At 40.8% G+C, this 23,428-nt stretch overlaps 1 protein-coding gene across 3 annotated transcripts in view; it reads left to right on the top strand.

The window, feature by feature from the left end:
- The window catches only part of Ca10 (carbonic anhydrase 10 (inactive)), a 512,317-nt gene that overhangs the window by 191,100 nt on the left and 297,789 nt on the right, over positions 1-23,428 (top strand). The gene's annotated exons all lie outside the window — the stretch shown is intronic.

Here is a 23,428-nt window from a genome sequence, read left to right as displayed (position 1 = left end):
GTGTCTACACTGGCGGGAACATCCACTCTGTTTGCAGACCACAGGTAGGTGAGCTTCAGTCGGATTTTATGAGACTCTCCCACTCACTGTTTGGAAACAGTTTGGGCTGTTTTCAGTCTTTTACCGGCATGCAAAGAAACGTGGCTCAACCAGTCTAGATACAAGTCTTTGTTTATTTTTCCCCCCACATAAAGATGTATCTCAAAGTTAAGATTTTTTATTATAAAAGAAGCCTAGAGGCCTCTATGGAATGAGGTGATAGCTATATACAAAATGCTTAGCTACATTCTAAAGGAAAAATAAAGAAACGTCATTTTGACACAATGAAACCATTAATCATTGTCACTTTCGTACTGTTTTTATTTTAGCTTATCAATCTTTTACTTCCTTTTTTCTTTCATTTTCTTGTGTATATGTGTGAAGTATCCATGCATTGTATATGCATATTGGTCTATATGTTGGTAGATATTTGAACACATGCAGTGGGGGGGGGGGGTTGGTCCAAATTTGTTGTCGGGAATCTACCCTGGTTGTTCTTCCACTTTGTTATTGGGAAAGGGCGTCTCAATGAAACCCAGATCTCACCATTTCTACATCTAGTCTACACAGTCAGCTTGCTCTGTCTTCCAGTCTGGAATTACCAGGTTGAATACCACACCCATCTAGTATTTTATGGGGGTTCTGTAGATTTGAAATCAGGTCCCCTTGCTTGCCTGACAAGTGCTTTAGAGAAATGAGCTATCACCCCAGCTCTCAATTTGTTTTCCTTTCAGTAAACATAGCTCAATTGTTTTTGATGGCAAGGAAGTATAGGAGAGCAATTATAAGTAAACAGGAATGATGGAGGCCATCTGTGGTGTAGTGCTGTTCACTCGGTTTTGTTTCAGGGCACTTGGGAATTATGGGTTCCTCATTCATTCATCAGACAATCGACATGCCGCCTTTGTTAAACTGAGTTATGAAGAATACTGAGACGTCAAAACATGATTTGTGTACGGCATAGCTTAAGACAAGGCATATGGCAGACACTGGACACAGCAATGAAGGTAGTGTATAGTAAGAAGATAGCATAATAAGGCAGAATGGGACACTGAGGAAAAATCTCCAAGTGGGCAATACTGGTTTGTGGCCTTGACAATGGCAGAGACTCAGGTGAGCAGACACACTAGGCAAAGAGCATGGGTGTTGAGAAGAGGAAGTCCCAGAACACACTTGACATAGTCGAACCCCTCCTTCATCCGGAGACCGAGTTTATGAAGAGTAGTAGGAGAGATCCCCAGAAGTAGATCATTGCCAGACAGGGGCAGGGCCTGGGAAGCCAGGCCAAGGGCAATGAGGAGCCACTGGAAGGTCTCAGTTCCTAGAGATGCTGAAAGTATCAGACCCAGTAGAGGGGAGCAGTTGGAACTGATGTCAGGAAAGGGAAGTGGAAACCATGGGCGGTAAGAACTCTGAGTGGATGATTTCTTTAGACACAACAGAAGGTTAAAAGGTCCACTTGCAGAATGGGAACCCTGAAGAGACTGCATTCTGTAGCTGTCAGCCCTGAGTGCTGTCTCTCCTGTCCTCGGGGCACTTGGACCAAGATGTAGTCTTTGTCTGGAGTTCTGTGTCAGCTGGCCTTGAGCTCAGAGTTGGTGACCTGTTAGTTTGTCACACCATATACTATTCCTTTGTTTGTTTGTTTACTCTTCTCTCGTATATTACATCCCAACCACAGTTTCACCTCCCTTCTCTCCTCCCAGTCCATCCCCACCAGATCCTCTCCACCTCCATTTCCCTTCAGAAAAGGGCATGCCTCACAAGGATATCAAACATGGCATATCAAATTGCAATAAGACTAGGCACCTTCCCTCATATTAAGGATGGATGAAGCAGCTCAGTAGGAGGAAAAAGGTCCCAGAAGCAGGCAAAAGTGTCAGAACCAGTCCCACTTTCACTGTTAGGAGGCCTTCAAGAACACCAAGCTACACAACCATAACATATATGTAGAGGGTCTTTGTCTTTTCATTCTCTAGATTTTGTCAATTTTGACTAGTTCCTTTATTTTCTACCTTCTCTGCTATCAATTTTTTTATCTATTCACCAAAAGTATATTCATTCATGGTATACAATAGGATGTTTTGGTAAGGATATACCAATATATCCTTATTTTATATACTAATACCCTTATATACTAATATATGCTCATTTTTATATGTGGAAAACACAAAACCTACTCTCAGCAATTGCCAAGCATACAACTTCAGTCCTCACATTGCACAGTAGATCTCCAGCTCCTTCCTCTCTCTGAAATTTGATATCCTTTGACCATTGAATCCCCCCTCACACACACACACACACACACACACACACACACACACACACACACTCCCACCCCAGCTCATGGGAACCATCTCTCTGCACTCTGTTGTTATGGGTTTAACATATTGGTCAGATGATGTAATATTCATCTGTCTTTCTGTGCTAGGACAACTTCACTGAATAGAACATCCCCCTTGGGTTAGCTTTTTAGGATGGTTTGGGAATGGTGTTCATCTCCCTTTAATCTCTGGTCTAACACATGTTTCAAGCATGTCACTATCCATTCTATGAGTGTGTGTGTGCTTGTGTGTGTGCATATGTCTGACCACAGAGGCCCATGAATAGTATAGACATCATAAGGTATGTAATCCCTGTCTAAGGAAGCTTGGCCCACATGGGAAAGAAAGAGAGGGAGGAAAAGGAGACTTACCCAGAAGGCAAGGGAAAGCTGTGGAAAACCAACTTAGCCTCGCTCAACGTTTTGCAGAATGCTAGCTGCACTAAGTAGTTTTTTTTTCTCTAATCGTTTGATGACAGTCCCAATAAGTGAGATTGCTAATCCTTGTGTTAAACAGCAGAACTAATTGGTGAGAGGAAAGATGGAGCAAACTCAGTTTAGAGAAGCTTAACTCCCCCTTCCAAGGCCCCAGCAGAAGACACTGGCTCCACTCACTGTCTTCTCTCTCAGTCCAAGAAGAGTCCACATTGGCTTATGTATAATCTAGTACTAGAGAACAGAGCCAGATGTGTGTCATTGCTTCTTACTTTCCCTCAAAGTGAAGGGAAGGCCTACGGTGTCTCAGTGGGGACAGCACCCCTTCTTTCATGGAGTCCTTAGGGAAGCTAATAGTCTGAGCCTCGGGACTCAAGACTTCCTGACACACAAAATGCAACTTCTTTCAACATCAAGCATCCTTTAAGCCTTTCTGTTGTTTGTTTCCTCCTCTTTGGTTTCTCATTGAGATTAGAGTAGATTCCTTAGCCAATTAGGATAAAAATCAGCCAATTAACTAAATCCTTATTAACTTCTCATGTCCAAGGGCAAGGATGAAAAAGAAGAATCCTTCTCAGTGTAGGGAGATGTCCCTTGTCCCCTCTTTGCCAATTGCTGACTATAATCACTGCTGATTCTTGCCTTTCTTACAAGGTGAAAAACTATTCACATGCATTTTATTTTATACACACCTAGATCATTCCAATTGGTCCAGAAATTAGAGACATGGGTAGATGGTACATGATAGATATCATTTACCCGTTCCTTGCCAGTGAAAAGAGAAATAATGAAAAATATCAGCAATTTAACATAATAAAATAACTGTAAGATGCATTTTGTTTCAAATAATTGTTTCATTGTGAAATTAGTCACTTGCCCATTGTCAAAGTCTTGGAGTGTCCAAGCTCACTTGGATGTTCACTGATGTTAATCTATAATGTTAATCACTATCTAGGGATAAGATCTGATGAGACTGGACACAGTGTTATCATTCATGACTTCATGACATGGGTGACTCGTCGCTAAGGGGCGGGTGGCAGACAGATTTGCCATGTGAAGAGAGCTTGGGTAGAGTGTTTATTGAGTGAGGGGGAGTAGAGAAGAAGAAAGAGGGAAAGAGAAGAAAGAAAGAGAAAAGGGGAGAAAGGGAAGAAGGGAGTGAGGCAGAAGCTACCTCTCCAGAAGAAGGGTGGGCAGAGAGAGAGAGAGCACAGGGGTTAGAAAGGAGGCAGCAAATCCCCTTGTCTCCCTGAGAAGGGGGTTGGGGAGATTGGAAATGGGCATGGCTTGTCTCTTAAAGGGACAGGGTACCCAGGTGACAGGCCAGGACAGCAGATTTACTTTTACAACACACAGTCACAGTGGTATAGCCTTAGACTAGACAGTTTCTATCCAAATTTTGGTTGTGTTTATTACCTACACTGCACATGGTTTCATATATTTGAGACAATATTCTATATTAACAATGGTTATGTAGATAAAATTTATGCTTATGACTGCACAAATATTCTTAATGTGGGTGTATCTAATTTATTAAACCATTCTCCTGGTACTGTTGTACATTTCGAATAAATTCAGTTTTTCATTTTTATAAATTACATTCTGGTGAACATCTGTGCATGAATCATTTTTGGCTTTCAAATACAGTATATTGTTTCTACATAATGATGAATGTAGATGCTCTTCTACTAAAGTCGAAGTGGCTACCTCAAACACAGGCCATTGAAAAGTAGGGTCCGGTGGCTGGCAGTGTTTGCTTGGGGGCCACACACTGGGCCCAGTGTCTGATGAGAAGACTGGTGAATCTAAGTTGAGGATATTCTTGGTATGTCTGCTGGTGAGCCACCCTGGAGTTGACTAGTAGCGTTAAAATAGCACAGGATCCTGAGTAAGCAGCATCCTCTAGGACAGTTTCCTTTACAGTGGGAGGAGCAGGAAATGCCTCCGATCTAAAGATAACCTTTTACTTCTCAGAATGAGAATGCTTGAGAAACCTTAGCCAAGGGTTGTTTGGTGTTCCAGTTTCATGACATCACTGTCATAAAATACTCTGACCAAAACAACTCGAGGAAAAGGATTTGTTTTGCCCTGCCAAGTGACATTTCATAATAGAGAGAAGTTGAGGCAAGAGCGCAAAGCAGAAATTATGAAGCAATGCTGCTTGCAGGCATATTCTCTAGCTCACTTTCAAGTCTTTGTTAGCCAGTTTTTTTTTAATACAACCTAGGAACACCCACCTGAAGAATGGTGCTGCCCACAGGGGGCTAGGGCCTCTGACATCAATTAAATCAATTAATATTCAAGATTATCCCTCATAGACATGCCCACAAACCAACCCCATCTAGGCAATTCCTCAACTGAGACTTCTCTAAGAACTCCCTAGGCTGCATCAAGTGATAATTAAGGCTAACCAAGACACTTGGGGAGATGGGAATAGAGCGGAACTGAGGTGAGTAAGATTGAGAACTATGACAAGTCCCAGTGTAGAACTTCAATGCCTACCAACAGGCTCCACTCTCATGCCGCAGGATGGGAAGCAAAACCCGGGGATCTGTTTCTCCATTCCACAGCCATCAATTCTTAAAGGATATGGCTTTTTCTTCAGCTCTGCTAGTGGTGAGAACACATTGCTGACCTGGTAAAGCTGGCATGCCTTCTTCCTTCCAATAGATGTTAATTTCATCCACTGCTTTTGTAATAATTTCATCCACTCCTGTTGTTTTGGTCCATGAACATCTTTCTCACAAGCACCTGGGCTTCCTATTGAATAGTGGAAATGGCTGAATCACACCCACCTAAGATTTCTTTAAGCAAAATCTGTGGTGTGAGCCCAGCTGTCCCTTGTGATTATAAATGTCCCATATGATCCTTTTGTATACTATAAATTGATGATATGGGATCACCTACTGGTGAAAGGCACAGTATGTAGACTCTGGTGCCAAAGTGCCTAGCTTTGAACTCTTTCTTAACTGCTTTTTAGCTATATTCTTAAGGCAGTTTATACCAACTCCCGGTTACTCTGTCTCTTCGACTATAAAAAGGAGATACTAACAATACCCGCACCTTAGTGTTGTGAGGATTTGATGAGCTAATATATACTTACAAAGACTTACAAAGCAGCGTAGAATGAGCTTAGTGTTTACTAAATGTTAAGTCACTGAAGCACAGTGTCACACCAAGTTGCTGCTGAGGGCAACAACTTGAGATTCAAAAGAAAAGACCTTTGACCTTTTAACCATGTTTCCTAGATATTTCTTCATTTTAAATAACCGCCTTCATTATTTCCTCCCTTTATTAATGCTTCCATTGTTTCTAGCTTCTTGTTGTGTCCTAAAATGAAAGCTTCATCACTACAGGAGGGCTTCTTTGGAGCTATCAGTAATACATCAGCTCTGCTTGCTTTGGGAGGAGGGGAGGAATTTTGCTTCCTGATTCCTAGATCAGAGAAATGTGAAGAGCTGATTGTTGGGAATGAAAGTGAGCAACCACTTGCTGGGTTCTCAGATACTACATAATATGCTTCAGGTTGAGCATCCTTAGTCCAAAAATCCAAAATCCAAGCTGCTCTGAAATCCAAAGCTTTGGAAGCATCAGCATGGCATTCAAAGGGTTTTAGATCAAGAACACTTTTCACTGGAGATTTTCAGATCAGAGATGTTCAACTGCTAACATCTATGTAGATTTTTTTAAAAGTCCGAATGACTTGTATTCTCAAGCATTTTTAATATGGAGTTTTTGCCGGTGCTCAATCCAGGAATAGTATATTCTGCATGCTTTGTGAATGGGCTCTATCAGCCATTGCAAAAATCAGGGCCCCTCTGGTTCACAAAGGCCTCCCAGTGCAAAACATGAGTAAATACAGGAGCAGATGCAGGTCCCTGGCTGAGGGGGAGCAGTCCTTGTGGTTAACAGGTTGTGGAAGCACAGGCCACTTTCAAAGACAACTTTTCAGGATGTGGTCACTGCTGATTAAATTACAGATCAGCCCCTGCCGAGTCTCCTAAGCATCTTGGCCTTTCAAACTCAAATGCTCTTTTAATCTCTTGTCACCATGAACTGGTGTTTCCTCAGGGCAATTTGAGTTCTTCTCAGTGAGAACCAGGGGGACTGCCAACTGTAATGAGAAAGCTTCAGCTTCCCAGTATTTCAAAAAGGCAATGGTGGGCTTTAATGTCTGGAGCCATTGATTTGAGAAAATCTTCTAAGCAAGATCAGTCACTAAAAGAAGGGTTATCTTAGATCAGCATGAATAACCTTTGGAAAGTTTTTGAGGGTCTTGTAGGGAGGCTGCAAGTTGAAGTGCGGTTTGTTAAGCACCTGGCTTTCTGTTTAGAAAGCGACAATAAAGGGAAAGGCCAGCATCCCTGCTCTCTGTGTGAGCAAACACTGCAATAAAGATGTACTCCTTTCATTCAGAACATGAACTTAAGTTGTTCTCTTGCCTGAGGAGCAAAATTATACAAAATTTCAGAGACCCTACTGGGAGATCATTGGTCACTGATAAGCATATTGCTATGTAAACATGAATAATTAAAATGCCCAGAATGTCTGTGCTTTACAAAGCACTTCCACACTCATTTGTCATGGATTCTTTGTATGCAAATGAGTAATAGCTCTGAAAGTGTGAACACAACCAGAGTACATTGGCAGTTTTTTAATTATTCCTCCTCCCCCTCCTTCTCCAGGCCAAAGAGCAGTCAGGGTTCCCTACCCTATGGGAAGTCCAAGGTCCTCCCTGTCCCCCCAGGTCCAGGAAGGTGAGCATCCAAACAGACAAGGCTCCCACAAAGCCCATCCATGCAGTAGAATCAAAGCCCAGCGCTATTGTTCTTGGCTTCTCAGTCAGCCTCCACCATCAACCACGTTCAGAGAGTCCGATTTGATCACATGCTCCATTAGTCCCATTCCAGCTGGCCTTGGTGATCTCCCATTAGATCTGTCCCACCGTCTCAGTGGGTGAACACACCCCTCGCGGTCCTGACTTCCTTGCTCACTCATCCATTGTTGGTGGGAATGCAAACTTGTGCAACCACTTTGGAAATCAGTGTGGCGGCTTCTCAGGAAACTGGGAGTCAACCTACCTCAGGACCCAGCAATTCCACTCTTGGGAATATACCCAAGAGATGCCCAATCAAACTACAAAAGCATTTGTTCAACTATGTTCATAGAAGCATTATTTGTAATAGCCAGGACCTGGAAACAACCTAGGTGCCCCTCAATAGAAGAATGGATAAAGAAAGTGTGGCACATATATACATTAGAGTACTACTCAGAGGTAAAAAAAAAAAAAAAAAAAATGACATCTTGAATTTTGCATGCAAATGGATGGAAATAGAAAACACTTTACTGAGTGAGATAACCCAGACCCAAAAGAGGAATATGGCGTGTACTCACTCATAAGTGGATTCTAGCCATAAATAAAGGACATTGAGCCTATAATTTGTGATCCTAGAGAAGCTAAATAAGAAGGTGAACCCAAAGAAAAACATATAGTTATCTTCCTGGATGTTGGAAGATACCTTACAGATTATTGCAGGAGAGCAGGTGTTAAAAATACCTAGGGCAGTGTCTGACCTGGGACGAATGCTCCATAAATCAGGACCTGACTGAGCTCAGCTCCCCTATGCCAGTGCCGTCCTCTCCACCTCACTGCTCCGTTGAAGCTTCTCTGGGTAGCATTCTATATGAGAGGCAATGTCTCCAAGAGTCCTTGGAGAACAGGGCTGGCATTCTTCTCTATCCGGTATTATTCAAGTATATAAATAGCTACATTACAGACACAGGCCTGGTAAGTTTTGTGCTCCCGAGAACATAGCAACTCTTCAGGGCTCGTACAATCACCAAACCTGGAAAATTTCCCTGGAGGTCAGGTGTCTGGAGTAGTATAGTATAGGAAGCTTTACTAGGGCAAACTTTCCTAAGCAGGAAGACTGAGCCAATAAATTACACAAATATTATTATACTCAAACAGCATAGCATTGACAGAAGGTTATACAAATGGAAATGGGAACAAATAATATGTAATTTGCTCCTGGGGCCTGGAGAGATGGCTCGCAGCACAAATGTGAGCATTAAAATTTAGATTCTCAGCACTCGCGCAATTGCCAAGCAGCCATGGTGACTTTCCCAAGGCCAACATATAGGAGGTTGAGACAGGGTATCAAGATAACTAGGTAGATAAGCCAAATCGGTGAGCTATGGGTTCATGCAAGAGACCCTGCCTCAACATATGAGGCAGAGAATGATTGCCAAAACAGCCAGCATCCAACTCTGACCTCCTCATGGATGTACACATATACTCAAATGCACCCTACACAGGTGTACACACATATTAATATTAATATACATATACTATATATGAATGTACATGCTAAATAAATATTTCTAGCATTGTTTAGCTACTTTATATCAGGGTGATAAAGTACCATGACCAAAAACAACTTAGGGAAGAAAGGGTTTCTTTCCTATTACAGTTCCACATCACAGTTCATCATCAAAGAAGTCATGGCAGGAACTTAAGGCAGGAACTGAAGCCGAGACCAAGGAGGAACCTGCTTTCTTACACAATCCAGTACTACCTACCTGAGGTATCAATACCCACACATCAATCACTGTTCAAGATAATGCTTTACAGAGTTACCTGTAGACCAGCCCAATGGGAGCATTCCATCAGTCGAGGTTTCCTCTTCCCAGATGACCCTGACTTCTGTAAAGTTGGCAAAACACACACACACACACACACACACACACACAAAACTGGCCAACATGGGCATTAGACATCTGTTACACAGGATATCGAAAGCACTGGTCCCTGGTATATTTTAACAATCAAATTGTAGATAACATACAAATAAAAGTAATTTAGAAAACAGTAAAGAAAGTTTGTAACATAATCTATAGAAGATAAAACCCAAATCAATAAACTTAATCATATAAAAATTTACCTACATAACAAAATATCAAAAAAGGAAATAGCCATATTATAGAATGGAAAAAATATTTATAGTCTATTACAAGAGTTCATAGCTCTACAAGGCAAATGATAGCTAAAAGCTGATATAAAAACTAAATGACCTAGAAAAAATGTGCAGGACAGGATCAGAAGAGAGTTGGAAATAGCAACTGACAGTATTAGAACATATTTAACTTGAGTAGTAGTTAGAGGGTGCAAGTTAAAACAGTGATATTCCATTTTTACTTTCTGATTACCAAAAGTAAACAGTGGCTAGTATCCATAGAGGGCTCTGGAGATAGTGAGGAAATGGACACGCCATTTCCTGAGTGTGGAGCCTGAGTATGGAGTCACAGATAAAGCCAGAGCTTTTTAGTGTACCGTACAGTATCCACTAAAAGACAGAGTGTGGGTACCTGACAATACTACCTTTCAGAATCTTTCCAACTGAAACGAAAGCACCACTACAAAAGAAGAATGTGCTTGAGGCTATTTATCACGGCATTGATTTGAATGCTGAAATAAGATGGAAATAACCTTAAAGTTTTTCATTGAGGGAATGGTTGGGAAATGTAAAGACTGCTCAAGTGACAGATGTTCCCGATCGCCTTAAATACAAGGAACAGCTCTATTAGCATCCACGTAGAGCAACACAGTTGGAATAATGATGCTTGAGACAAGGAAAATCTTTCAGAATTTGTGTTTGTGCATTTGGGCATGTGGATACAAGCACAGTGGATAAGATAAATGGAATTTGCCTCGCCACCCATGCCCTCCCATGCCCACCCATGCCCACCCATGCCATCACAACAAGCAGAAGATGATCACCTGCCATTTTCTACTGATTTTTCCTGCAGCTTCTCAGGTTACCACATATGCAGAACTTTGACCTTTTAAAAATTAAGTTAGCATACAAATTAATGATTTTCATTACGGAATTTCTAAACATATATGCAATTAGACTTTGTTCTTATTCGGTGCCATCCCATGCTGCCCTTCTATGCCCTGCTCTGTCCACATCCTTTCCCCAAGGCTGGGCCCTCTTCTAATTTCTTGTCACATATATTCCATTACTTTATCTTTTTCTTCTTCCTTCACAATCTTTCCCTCCCCTTTCAGAATCCCTATCAACTCCTCATAGGTGGGGAATGTAGTTCAGTAATAGAGTATTTTCCTGATTTACGTGAGGCCCTCAGTTAAATATTCAGTACCTAAAAAAATAAAATAAAATAAACAATCTCAAAAGAGCCATTTCCTCTCTTAGAATCACACTCATTTCATATAAAATAATTATAGCATCCTTTCACAGAATTTGGGGAAGGATTAAGCAAGATACTTCATGGTTCTAGCACAAAACTAATTAAATGGTATTTGACCAGTAGGCGAGAGCTTCCTCTCCCTTTGTTTCTCTTCACTCTCAGTTGATGAATTCTCAATGATGCAGGTTGGCTACTACCCTGGAATCAAGCACCAACGGGAGGTGGAAAATGCTGTTTGAACATACACTTTGACAACTTCCACATGCCAAACTGAGAGGATGGTTCCTTTGGAAATAAAATCTCGAATGGCCCATATCGTTGCTCCCCCCTTTCATCTCTCCAGACGTTGAAGACTAGATGCCTCATGGAAGCTATGACATCGAGGAGTCAATCTATTTCCTAGACTCCCCACAGAAATGCCTCTGAAATCAAACTGGGTTAGATGGGCATCTGAAAGCTGCTGCCTCTTGCCCTCCTATCTTGATTTTTAACCATGTTTCTTTCTACCCCAGGAACACTTTGAAAGTAGAATGGAATCAATGTGCTGATTTCCCAATATCCCTTCTCTTAGCCCCTCTTCCAGCAGTTCCTATTTAGTTGCTATAGATTCAGTAGTGTGCTGGACATTTTTATTGACACAGTCTCAGTCTTTGCAATGTGTCTGTGAAGTAGCTACCACCCTGTCGTAGAGACTGAGAAATTAAGGCTTTAGAAATTTAGCCACATATGCCTGGTTCCATTGTGACGACATAGCTCATATTTCTCCTCTGTAGTAATAAGTCTCTAAAGTTGGGGGAGTCAGAAAATCCCATGGCTTAGATGCTAGCAGTTTAAAGGCATTCTGATCCAGTGACACTCCATGTCCACTGTTAATACTACTACATTTCTCTGTCTAAGGAAATTCATCAGTATTTTAACTAATTCTGAGATGTTTAGGTCTTACAACAAAACCCCTCTAGAAGTAAAGCATAGTCTAGTACTAGGAAAAGAGTTTGAGTTGGTTTTTTCCCCTCTCTGTATCTTTGGAAAACAATAATTTTATTGATTTTTTTGAGAATTTTATACACTGTGTCTTGAACACATACACTCTCCCTCCACCAACTCCTCTAATAACCACCTTCTCCATCCTCCCTTTACTTCATATCAAACTTTGTTTTCTTTTAATTTTAAATTTTTATTAATTTTATATACCAACCACAGTTCCCCCTTCATCCCCTCCTCCCACTATCCCCCACATCCACTCCTTAGGAAGGGTAAGTACCCCCATGAAGAGGAGTCAACAAAACCTGGCACATTAGTTTGAGGCAGGATTTAGCCCCTCCTCACTGCATCAAGGTGGAAAAAGGCATTCAATCATAGGAATAGGCTCCAAAAGCCCAACTCATGTAGGTCCTGGTCCCGCTGCCAGGGCCCCTCAAACAGACCCAGCTAAACAACTATTACCCACATGCAGAGGGCTTAGTTTGGATCCATGCAAGCTCCCAGCTGTTGGTCTAGAGTTCATTAGTTCCCAAGAGCCCGGATCCACTGTCTCTGTGGATTTCTCCATCATGATCTTGCCCTCCCCCTCGCTCATATAATCCCACCTCACTCTATTCCACTGGACTCTCGGAGCTCAACCTGGTATTTGGCTATGGCCTGTGTATCTGTTTCCATCAGTTACTGGATGAAGGTTCTATGATGACAGTTAGAGTAGTCATTGATCTGATTACAGGAGAAGGTCAGTTCAGGCACCCTCTCCATTATTGCTAAGAGTCTTAGCTGGGGTCATGGTGTGGGAGAATTGTCTGTATTCTATCAATCATGTTTTAAATAAACGCTGATTGGTCAATAGTCAGGCAGGAAGTATAGGCGGAAAAACCAGACAGGAAGTAGAGGTGGGGCAATGAGAACAGGAGTATTCTGGGAAGAAGGAAGCTCTTCCCCAGTCCTGCCCAGATCACAGAAGAAGCAGGATGTGACCTGCCCTGCTGAAAAAGGTACGGACCCTTGTGGCTAACGTAGATAAGAATAATGGGCTATATAAGTTATAAGAGCTAATACGAAGCCTGAGCTAATGGGCCAATCAGTTTTGTAACTTATCGAGACCTCTGTTTGAATTTCTTTGGGGCTTACCGGCTGTGGGAACTGGACAGGACATAAATCCCAACTAAGCAGCCCCTGATGTTACAGAGTCATCCTTGTGGATTCCTGGGAATTCCCCTAGCTCCAAGTTTCTCCCTAAACCCATAATGGCTCCTTCTAGCAAGATATCTCTTTCATTGCTCTCCCACCCCATCCCTCCCCCAACTTGACCAATCCATTTCTTTGCATTCTCATCCCTTCCCTTCTACTACCCGTACCCCCAGTTTACCTAGGAGATCACATCTATTTCCCTTTTGCCTGCATTGTTCCATCCATTTGCCTGAAAATTTCATGAAGCCATTGTTTTTTACAGCTACATAAGACTCCATTGTGTAACTGTGCCACGTTTTCACACGGAACTTTGAATTTTCTTCAGTTATCTTCTTTTTTTCTAAATTAAGTCCAGTTTGGGTTGCTCAACTAGTCTTGCAATGTGGCCTGTTCTGGATGTGGCTGCCCTACCAAAGACCACATCATTCAAGAAAACTGAGTCTTCCTTTCCCAGAAGCTATCAAATACTGAGAGTTCCTTAGCTGGTGGTGGGATTTTATGCTCCCTGCCCCATGCTGGGATTTTGTATAGTTTGAGCCTACACAAGTCTTGTGCATGCTGTCACAACTATTGTGGATTTATGTATATAACTGCCTATTTTGTCCAGAAGATATGGTCTCCCTGATGTTATTCAGCACCCCAGGGTCTTAACAATGTTTCTGTTTGCTCTTCCAGGAAGATCCCTGAGCCTTGAGGGGAAGAGTGTGATATGTACACCCATTTATCACTGAGCTCTCCACAGTTTCTTATTCTCTGAATGTTGAGCAGTTAAGGGTGTTTAAGTCAATTGCCGTCAACTGCAAGGAGACGCTTCCCTAACCAGGGTTGAGAGCTGCTCTGATATATTGGTACAGTAATAACACATTAGGAATCATTTTAATACTGTATCTATTTCACAGAATAATAGAATTGAGTTCTCCCATTTGACCTATAACCAACCCAATCACAGGTTCTTTGCCTCTATAATAGTGACATGTATGGGTTACATCTTACAGAGCAGGCCTTAGATTCAATTAGAAAGTGGTGACAACTCCCATAACATCCATGCCATACTGCACCAATGGACACACTGTGTCAGGCAATTTGTTGTGGTTTTTATGGTCCACAGCTGGCTGAATTTAATGATTACTTTCCTAAAGAACTATAGTAATGAAAACAGCATGGTACCAGCCTTAAAAAGCAGACACATGGATCAGTGGGATAGAATAAAGATGAAGGTCCACACATCTATGTCCACATAAGTTTTGACAAAGAAACCAAGAATACACAGTAGAGAAAAAGCAGCATCTTCAATGAATAGTTCTGGTGAAACTGGATAGGTGAATGTAGAAGAAATAAACCACTAGACCTTTAACTCCCACCCTACAAAAAACTCAACTTCAAATGGATCAAAGACCTCTACATAAGACCTGATACACTGAATCTGATGGAGGAGAAAGAAGAAAAGAGGCTTGAACTTAAAGACAAAGGAAAGGTTTTTCTCACATGTAGCTTAGGCATGAAGTCCAACAATTGGCAGATGTGACCTTATGAAACAAAAAGTGCTCTGTACAGGCAAGGACACCATTATTATAGTGAAGAGGCAGTCTTCAGAATGAGGAAAATCTTTACCAGTTATATATCTAACAGAAGATTAGTATCTAGACTATATAAAGAGCACAAAAAGCTAGACACCTAGAAAGAAATTTAAAATGCAACAGGGAATTCTCAAAGATGAAACACAAATGACTGAGAAATATTTTATGTTCAGCATCCTTAGCCATCAGGGAAAATAAAATAAAAGCACTTTGAGATTTCATTTTGCCCCAAGCAGAATGACCAAAATCAAAGAAACAAATGTCAACAAATGCTGGTGTGGATGTGATAACAGAGTAATACTCATTCACAGCTAGTGGAACTGCAAACTAGGCCAACTATAATTGAAATTTGTGTGAAGGTTCTTCAAAAAACTGGAAACAAATATACCATATAATGCAGCTGTAGTACTTTTTGACTATACAAAGAACTGTGTATTTAACTACAGCGGTATTTGCTCATCCATATTTATTGCTGCTCTAGTTTCAACAGCCAGACATGAAAATAACTAGATGTCCCATCTTCAAATGAATGAATAATGAAAATATGATACATTAGGTCAAAAGAATATTATTTAGCTGTTAAGAAGAATGAAATTATTAAATCACAGGTAAACAGATGTAGCTAGACACAATCATTCTAAGTGGGGTAACTAAGGCCCAGAAAGTCAAATATTATGTGTCTTCATTCATTTCTAGATGATCACTTAGAATCTTCAGGTGTTGTGCATTCTAATTGGAATACCCATTAGGGGTCAGGACTTTAGTAAGTGGCCATGCAGTGGAGGGGCTTTCAATAGAACAGGGACAGAACACAGTGGTATAAGGAGTTAAAGGAAAACAATGGAATAGGAGTTAGATTGGGCAGTGGTGAGAGAGTATGGTGAAGGAGAGAATATAGGCAAGATAACTAATACTAAAGTCTTTGAAAAAAAGACTTATGAAAACCCAATACTATACAAGTTACTAAAATACATGCATATATAAAAAGAAGTTTAATAGAGTTATAGGACTCAATACCCCAAGTAGATTCTTCCTGCTAAAAATATAAAAACCCCAAGAGTAGGTTACATTTTTTCAAGTTATTGGCCACTGGGGCAATTCAGACCCCTAGGCATTACAGGCTATTGCCATTACTCTTGGCTACTCTCCAGAATTTAATTGTAAGACCTTACTGCTGGCACCACATAATTCAATCACAGAACACAGAGAAACCAAGCTAGCATATTCCATGTGCTAGAAGGTGCTATGTGTGTTAATAGAAGAGAAAAGTCATCCTGCTTCTGTATTTAAGCTTTAATGTGCACACACCTCCATTATAATACCTACCGCGCTTTGTTATAACTATTTACTAGCTTGTCTGTCTTTCCATCCAAGTAAGGGCTTTTGATTTGTCTTTCCATCCTTGGTTCATTAGAAATGGTCCATTAATTTCTTTAATGAATTCACAAATTAATGATTATGTGTTCAATAGGATATATGCAACTCCTCTGGGATGCCCAAGTGAGAAAATGTTGAGCTCCCATGGACCATGAGTCTGGAATCGAAACTACAGAGAAAGATGCCAGCAGCTGAGGGATTGTTTCCAGGGCCAATTCCATCCATGAAATAAATCTGCAAACAGAAAGGGAGCAAAGGCCTGAAGCAATGAGTATTTTAACCGTGTTCATTAATGACAACTCAAAGCAGAGATTTATTAAAGTTGAAAACCACAGAAGGGGAAGAAAATCAACACTGGTGAGAGAAAGACCGGGGGAGAGATATGAGTTCTTACTTTAAAAGTATCTGTACATTTTGTAACCATGAAATAAGCATAGCTGTTGAGATGGAAGACTTTATTTGTGGGACTGGACTTATCATAAATATGTTTTGTGCCAGTAGTAGTCATTTTCCAAAATTATATTTGCTTTCCTTTGGCCAGGAAGTTAGGGGCTTAGCCTATTACTTGAAAAAAAAAAAAAGATTGCCTCAGCTAAGTCTCTTTCTTGCTTCAAATACAAGTTGTCCTTTGTAAAGCACTGTCTTAATCTGAAGAAAACGCTATTTTATTGGCACATATGTTGAAGAGAATTGTTAATAAAGCATTCAGTTATTTATGCCTTTGAGATAGAACTTAAATACACCCACATGCTAGCATTCAATGAACAACAACAACACCAAAAAAAAAAAAAACCTATGTCCCCAGCTGTTACTGTGACCCGGTTTTTTTCCTTCTCACACTACCCCAGTGGTAATTACCCTTCTCTTGGCTTTGTCCTAGCCAGAGCAGATCTGTGCCTTTCATTCTTAAATCAGTCCATGGCAATTCACTCCCTAGTCTAAACTCTTGGTGGTTTCCTGTCACATAAGAATAAGATATAAACTCCTTATTAGGACTTGAAGAGTCCCCAGACACCTGTTCTTCAAACCAAACCAGCCCCGTACTGCCCCTCCTTTCTTCTTATCTGGACAACCAAGTTCAAGTCACATGGATTTCTCTGCTCCTTAAATAAATTAAGCTCTCTACAACCATTGTTCCCATCTGCCTTGAACACTCTCCTCTCTTAAATTCTTCTGAAACAATATCCCAGTTTTTCAAAGGTCTAGTATATATCATTTCCAAAGAAACCATCCTGGATCATTTTGCTTATTAGAATATGTCTCCCATTCCAGTTTTATTCCATATGTAGCTCATTAACACCTTAACTGATCCTTAATTTAATAACTCAGGTAAGCACATCAAAATTTATCGTGTATACTCCCTACTATACGAAAGGATTCCTGATAACAGAAGCCATACCTGTTTCATTCACTCCCAACAAGCCAGAAATGAAGGCCTTGTGTGGCACCTATCAGGTCTTCAGCAAATATTTGCCCAGTGAATTCTCAGTGTCAAGTCTAATATCTGAAATGTCATAGAGTTGCATTCAACAGTTTTGAATTCAGTTTATCTTGGATCCATAAGGTTTCATAAGTATATAGGAATGGTACAAGTCAATTCCAGGTGTCTAACATTCTGCCTGTAATAGCATCACCTCTACAAATTCTGCTGGCTCAGGACAAATCAATAGGCAGGATGGCATGGATTTGGAGTATCCTCTTCAAGATGCAAATGCCATCAAGGCAAGTTTTAACTTTAAGTATCAGAGTGGATTCTGCTTATCTCATGCTCTCTAGATCGACCTTTGTTTTGAAAAGATACTCTATATGTTTTTGTGGGGATTGTCAAATGATATTAACATATTAAGCTGGATCTTTATTGTTTCAGTGGTTTGAACAGATGCAGATAGATTTTTGTCTTTGTCTTGCCAAGGTTCCTGATTTAAGCATTTGAAATCTGAGCAACTCCACATTTTCCATAGCTCACTGCACAGTGAGTCAAGAGACCATTGGGGGTTTGTAGTTCATGGAAAGAATGACAGCATTGCCAAGGGGAAAATATTTTGGCAAGATAAATGCATCGTTGTGATGCAGCAGTTAAATTCCTCTGTTTAGACTCTGTGAAAAATAATTTGCAAAGATATTCAGGTCTGTTGTGTGTTCTAGTTTATATGTAAATTAGAAGAGTGTGTGAAAGAGATGCCAAGGATGATGAAATTCCAATGTTTTCAGACCAGTTGACTATTAATTAATTAAAATGGTTCTCACTCAATTTCATCTACTTTCACCACAATAAATTTTGTTGGTCAAGCTAGAAAAAGACTGCATTGGCGGATAAGTCATTATCCTTTTTTTTCAAGAGGAAAGTTCAAAATTCAATTTATTGAAATAGCCATAGTAACTAAGTGATGCAGGATGCCCTTCTTTATATGTGTTGCTTTTATTGGCTAATGAATAAAACTTCTTTGGCCTATGGTTGGAAAGAATATAGCCAGGTTGGAAGGGATAGAGAGAGAGTAGGTAGAGTCAGGGAGACGCCATGTAGCTGATGAAGAAGAAGGATACAGTGGAATCTTAGGAACCTTATGGGTAGGCCACAGCCTTGTGGCAGTACACAGATTGATAGAAATGGGTTAATTTAAAATGTAAGAGCTAGCTAGGAATACGCTAGAGTCACTCGTCAAACAGTGTTGTAATTAATGTAGTTTCTGTGATTATTAATGTTGTAATTAAAGTAGTTTGTGTGATTATTTGGGTCTGGGAAACTGAGAACAAAAGATTAGTCTCCTTCTACAACTAAGAGTGAAAAAATTCAACAGAATTTCCAAATTTGAAAAATAGGAGCAATACCTCACATTCTACTATTCCACCTCTGCTTCTGAAGGTAACCCAGGGTGCTCGTCAGCCTGAAGGGTGCTGCTATGGAGGTTGTTTACAACCATGGTCAGAACTGAGGACTCTGCATGAACCCAAACCCTGTGTCCTAGCTCGTAGGTGTGATGTAGTTCTACACACCTAAAACAAGCTAGTTCACTCCCAAGCTTCAGTGAGCAAGCATTCCTTGTCTTCCCAGCCTCCAAGACTTCACCCTAAAATGTTTCCCTTGCATAGCTTTTGTAGACCTCTTCCTTGTCCATCTGTCACTCAAGGTCCCTAGAGGGTTTCCACACTTTAATTCTTCCTCAGCATTCACACTGCTTCTAGTAGCAAGCATGAACTTTTCCTTCTATGGGGATCAAAATCTGGTCTGAGAGTTGCCCAACTGGAGCAGCCTAAACTTTCATTTTTATTGTGTGTGTGTGTGTGTGTGTGTGTGTGTGAGAGAGAGAGAGAGAGAGAGAGAGAGAGAGAGAGAGAGAGAGACAGAAAGAGAGACAGAGAGACAGAGAGACACAAAGAGAGACTGTACATTTAAGTACAATGCCCATAGAAACCAGAAGAGGGTGTCCTTTGTATCCTTTCAATCTAGAATCACAGTTTTAAGAAACAAGGGTCCTGGAAACCAGATACATGCCTTCTGCAAGAGCAGTGCTCTTAACCTCCGAGCCACCTCACCAGGCTCTGGAGCAGCATTCTGCAACAGTATCTTTCATTGTGCCTTCCCGGGGCTCTGAAGCAGGAACCCAAAATCATGCCACTTCCCCTGACCTCAACATAATTTTCTCCTCGGTTCTTCTGTCTGTGGTATCTCACAGTTGTTCAGTTGCTTTCAAATCCTGCCTTTATTTGACATAGCTGATTTTTGATGTCGTTTGATTTGGTCTTTTGCCTTTGAAATTGATTTAAACTGCCAAATAGACACTGATGTTATTCTTGATTGACCAACAGAGAAATGGAAGCACAAGTCTTGCAAAGGTCAGGGCAATAATGAACCCTGAGCCTCCCTGGGCATATCCCACTGCTTCTGATAGAGCCTCTTAGTGAGAAATATTTTGAGGAGTGGACCTTTGGTGGCAATTGGAGTTTTCAGAGCTGATTCTGGTCTTTTCTCTGTACTATCTGGCCTCTGCCTGACAGTAAGTATGGCTGCGGGTAGAGTACTTTACCCTGATCTGAGGCTTCCATGCCACGGATGCACTGAGGGAAAATGATCTCTAAGGCTCCTTCCAATTCTGAAAAAAAGAAAAAAAAAAACAAAGTATGGCTGATTTAAAAAGCAATCATTCAGTTGTGAGTAAACTCAGTATCCTTTGTGGTGCTGAGCCGATGAGGGACATAATGAGCAAAGGACACTGTTTCTTAGCTGCTCTCTGGTTCCTAAGCAGGTGGTTAGAATGAGAGGCAGGGGCTTTGATGGTGAAGAGGGGATATAAAACCCTGAAACTGTCATAAAGAATTCCGTGCCCAGTAAAAGCAAAGGCAGATGTTCACATAAAGTTTTTGCTGTTCGTGATTTTTGTGGGGGGACTTTTTGGGTATGAAGTTTATTAGCAAGGCATGGCAGCATCTGCTCACCGATGGTGTCACACAAAGGCCGCTTACACGCTGTTTGCGGGGTTAGAATTATTTTTGTTAATGATTTTCATGGGAGAAGATGAAATGCAATGTGCACCAGCTGTAACTGTGTTTATCATGCAGCTGCCTTACAGAGAACACACACACACACACACACACACACACACACACACACACACACACACACATCCCGTAGATAGATTATCTTGATTATCAAAGAGGATATAAGCTGGACTAACCGCAGATATCAGGAAGGTGAAAAGGGAGACGATGATGGTGATCTCTAAAAAAGAGAATAGTGGGATACAGGTATACGAAGAGAGAAGTGGAAAAAGAAGCCTTTGATTTGGAAGGGAGAGAGATAAATGATACTAAGTATGCCTGAAAAAGCCATAGGGAGTTGTATTGTTTTATGTTTATTTAAAATTGCATGTAATGCATAAAATGTGTGTATGCACACATATGTATATTCTACATCTCTCTCTTTCTTTCCCTCTCTCTCTCTCTCTCTCTCTCTCTCTCGTGTGTGTGTGTGTGTGTGTGTGTGTGTGTGTGTGTGTGAAGTTGTGCTATTTGAGGAGATTAATGCTTCACCCAAAAGTCATAGACTATCTTACAGAAATCTTTGCCAGCCATGAGAAAACTCTTTTCAAGTAATTAAGGAATTCCAAGAGACACCCAAAACAATATAAGTTATTGCTGTTGCCCTTAGTTGCTTCCCAGAAGTTGAAGATAAGTCCGTTTCAGACAGCATGGGCACAGGACCCAGAAAATTTAAGCTGGAAGAAATCTAGAAGCCATTTTCCTGGGGACTCTCTCTCGTGGTATGTAAAGGTGCTATACAAGTTTTCAGGGGCGGGAAGTAATCAATCGACCCTACCTAAAGGTGACACCTATGAACATCAACAATGACCGGCAGGCAAGACACTACTAAAGGAACAATAGTAGCACTCATCTCTTTGCAGTAACCAGTTGCTGGTTAATTGGACATAAGGCCCACACAACAGGAGAAAACCTTTGCCCGGTAACGCAAACCTATCCAGGGCCAGTGAGATCACAGATTGTAGAGAACAATGTTCTATTGGCATTTTACTGAACCAAGGTAAATTCCTAATGTCATTCTAAGTACTTATCCTTACACCCAGAGAAATGTTGCTCTCGTACCTCAACAAAGAAACTTCTCTTTGCAGCAGATGGAGACCATCACAAAAAGTCACAGCTGCCACAGCTGATAAACTAGTAGAAACTAACTGAGGTTAGGTGCCCAGTCTCAAACAACACAACCTCCACACCTAGTGTTCAGGGGACACTAAGGATAAAACGTATGTTTTTAATGCAAAAACTTCATTGGATATCTTAGTTTTGCTAGGATGTGGCATCTTATAAACATGTTAAGAATTTTTTTGGTGATACCATAGTTTGCACAATAAGAAATGGGGGCATCAAGGAAGCACAAGTCCATGAGTAAGTTTTATTGCTTCTATTCTTGCCCTTCTTCTTCTCTTTCTTCTCTTTCTCCCTCTGGCCATTGCCGCCATATTGAAAATTGCTCATGTTGAGGAAATCGATTCAAACTCCTTAACCTAAAGGGAACAGAGCCACCAGAGGCTCCTTGGAATGGATTGAGTCAAATGAGATATAAATCCCATCACATACTGGTGTTGAAGTATTTGTCCGGGAATTTGCTTCTGCCCATTGTTTACTTGAGCTGATAAGGTCATCGAATTTATGATTTACGTGGGACTAAACATCCCATCTATCAGAGTTCTTCGGAGTTATACAACTGTTTGATAAGTGTTTCCTAGACTGCTCTCTGACTTTGTATTTTAGCCATTATGATACGAGCAGGCATGATAGCTCTGGGAAGTTAAGATCTGCATTCAACCTGAGTTTGAGATGGCAAGCACATAAGAAGATTATGGCATGATTGCAATGTTCATCAATAATCGCTATCTACGGCCACTCCTCTAAGGCAGAGCTCGATGCACTTCATCAATAGTCTCACAGCACCTTCCAATCAGTCTCAAGTTTTGGTTCACATTATTCTTATCCTTTTACTCTTTCCTTGAGATTCAACCTAGCCCGGGGCAAAACACCAGGGTAGGTTCCAAACACTGTGTGTTGATCAGTGGATGAATGACCAAACACTCACAGGGGGAAATGGGGGATGCATGGCTTCTGCACTTTAATGGGAATACTAATGAGACAGAAAATACTAAGGATGTAGTTTCTTCATGAATATAAACTTTGAGTGTTAACTATTCCTATTTCTCCACTAACTGTTGAATACAAGGAAACAAGACTGGAAATCGTATTTTAAAAAATTATACTAATAGACATTTCTACTGCAACACTGAAAGTGAGCTGACAGTTTTCCTTCGGATACCTGCACTCAGCAGTTGATGTAATTTTTTTCCTCTCTCTCAAACAATCACGTTTTCCAGTTGCTGGAACATTAGGTTAATGACACAACGTTGAACCAAACACAGATAGAGTCAAGTTGCTAAGCTCCTGTCTAGTTTTGATTGGAGGGTCATAAAAATAAACTATTCCCTCAGTTTGGTCTTGACAACTCACAGAAAAACACCTTGTGTATGTCAAACCACACTTGCTTTGAAAAGCTTCAGATGCCTTCAAGATTGGACACCACTGATTCTCACATCATTTCCACCTAGGAAAGGAACAGAGCATCCACTCTGGAGCTGTTAAATACGTGGTGTACTTTGAACATGTTGCAAAGAGGATATGCCTTAAAAGACAATGTTAATACCAAAGCATGAATGCAATAAGGGGCTACAGAGTGTGCATAAAGCAAAGTAAGAAAACCTGACCTTCAGAGATCAGGAAGATGATACTG

The sequence above is a fragment of the Myodes glareolus genome, chromosome 9 (genome assembly GCF_982192425.1).
Source record: "Myodes glareolus chromosome 9, mMyoGla1.1, whole genome shotgun sequence".
In the NCBI taxonomy this organism is placed as follows: Eukaryota; Metazoa; Chordata; class Mammalia; order Rodentia; family Cricetidae; genus Myodes; species Myodes glareolus.
This window is presented reverse-complemented; position numbering and strand designations above follow the sequence as displayed.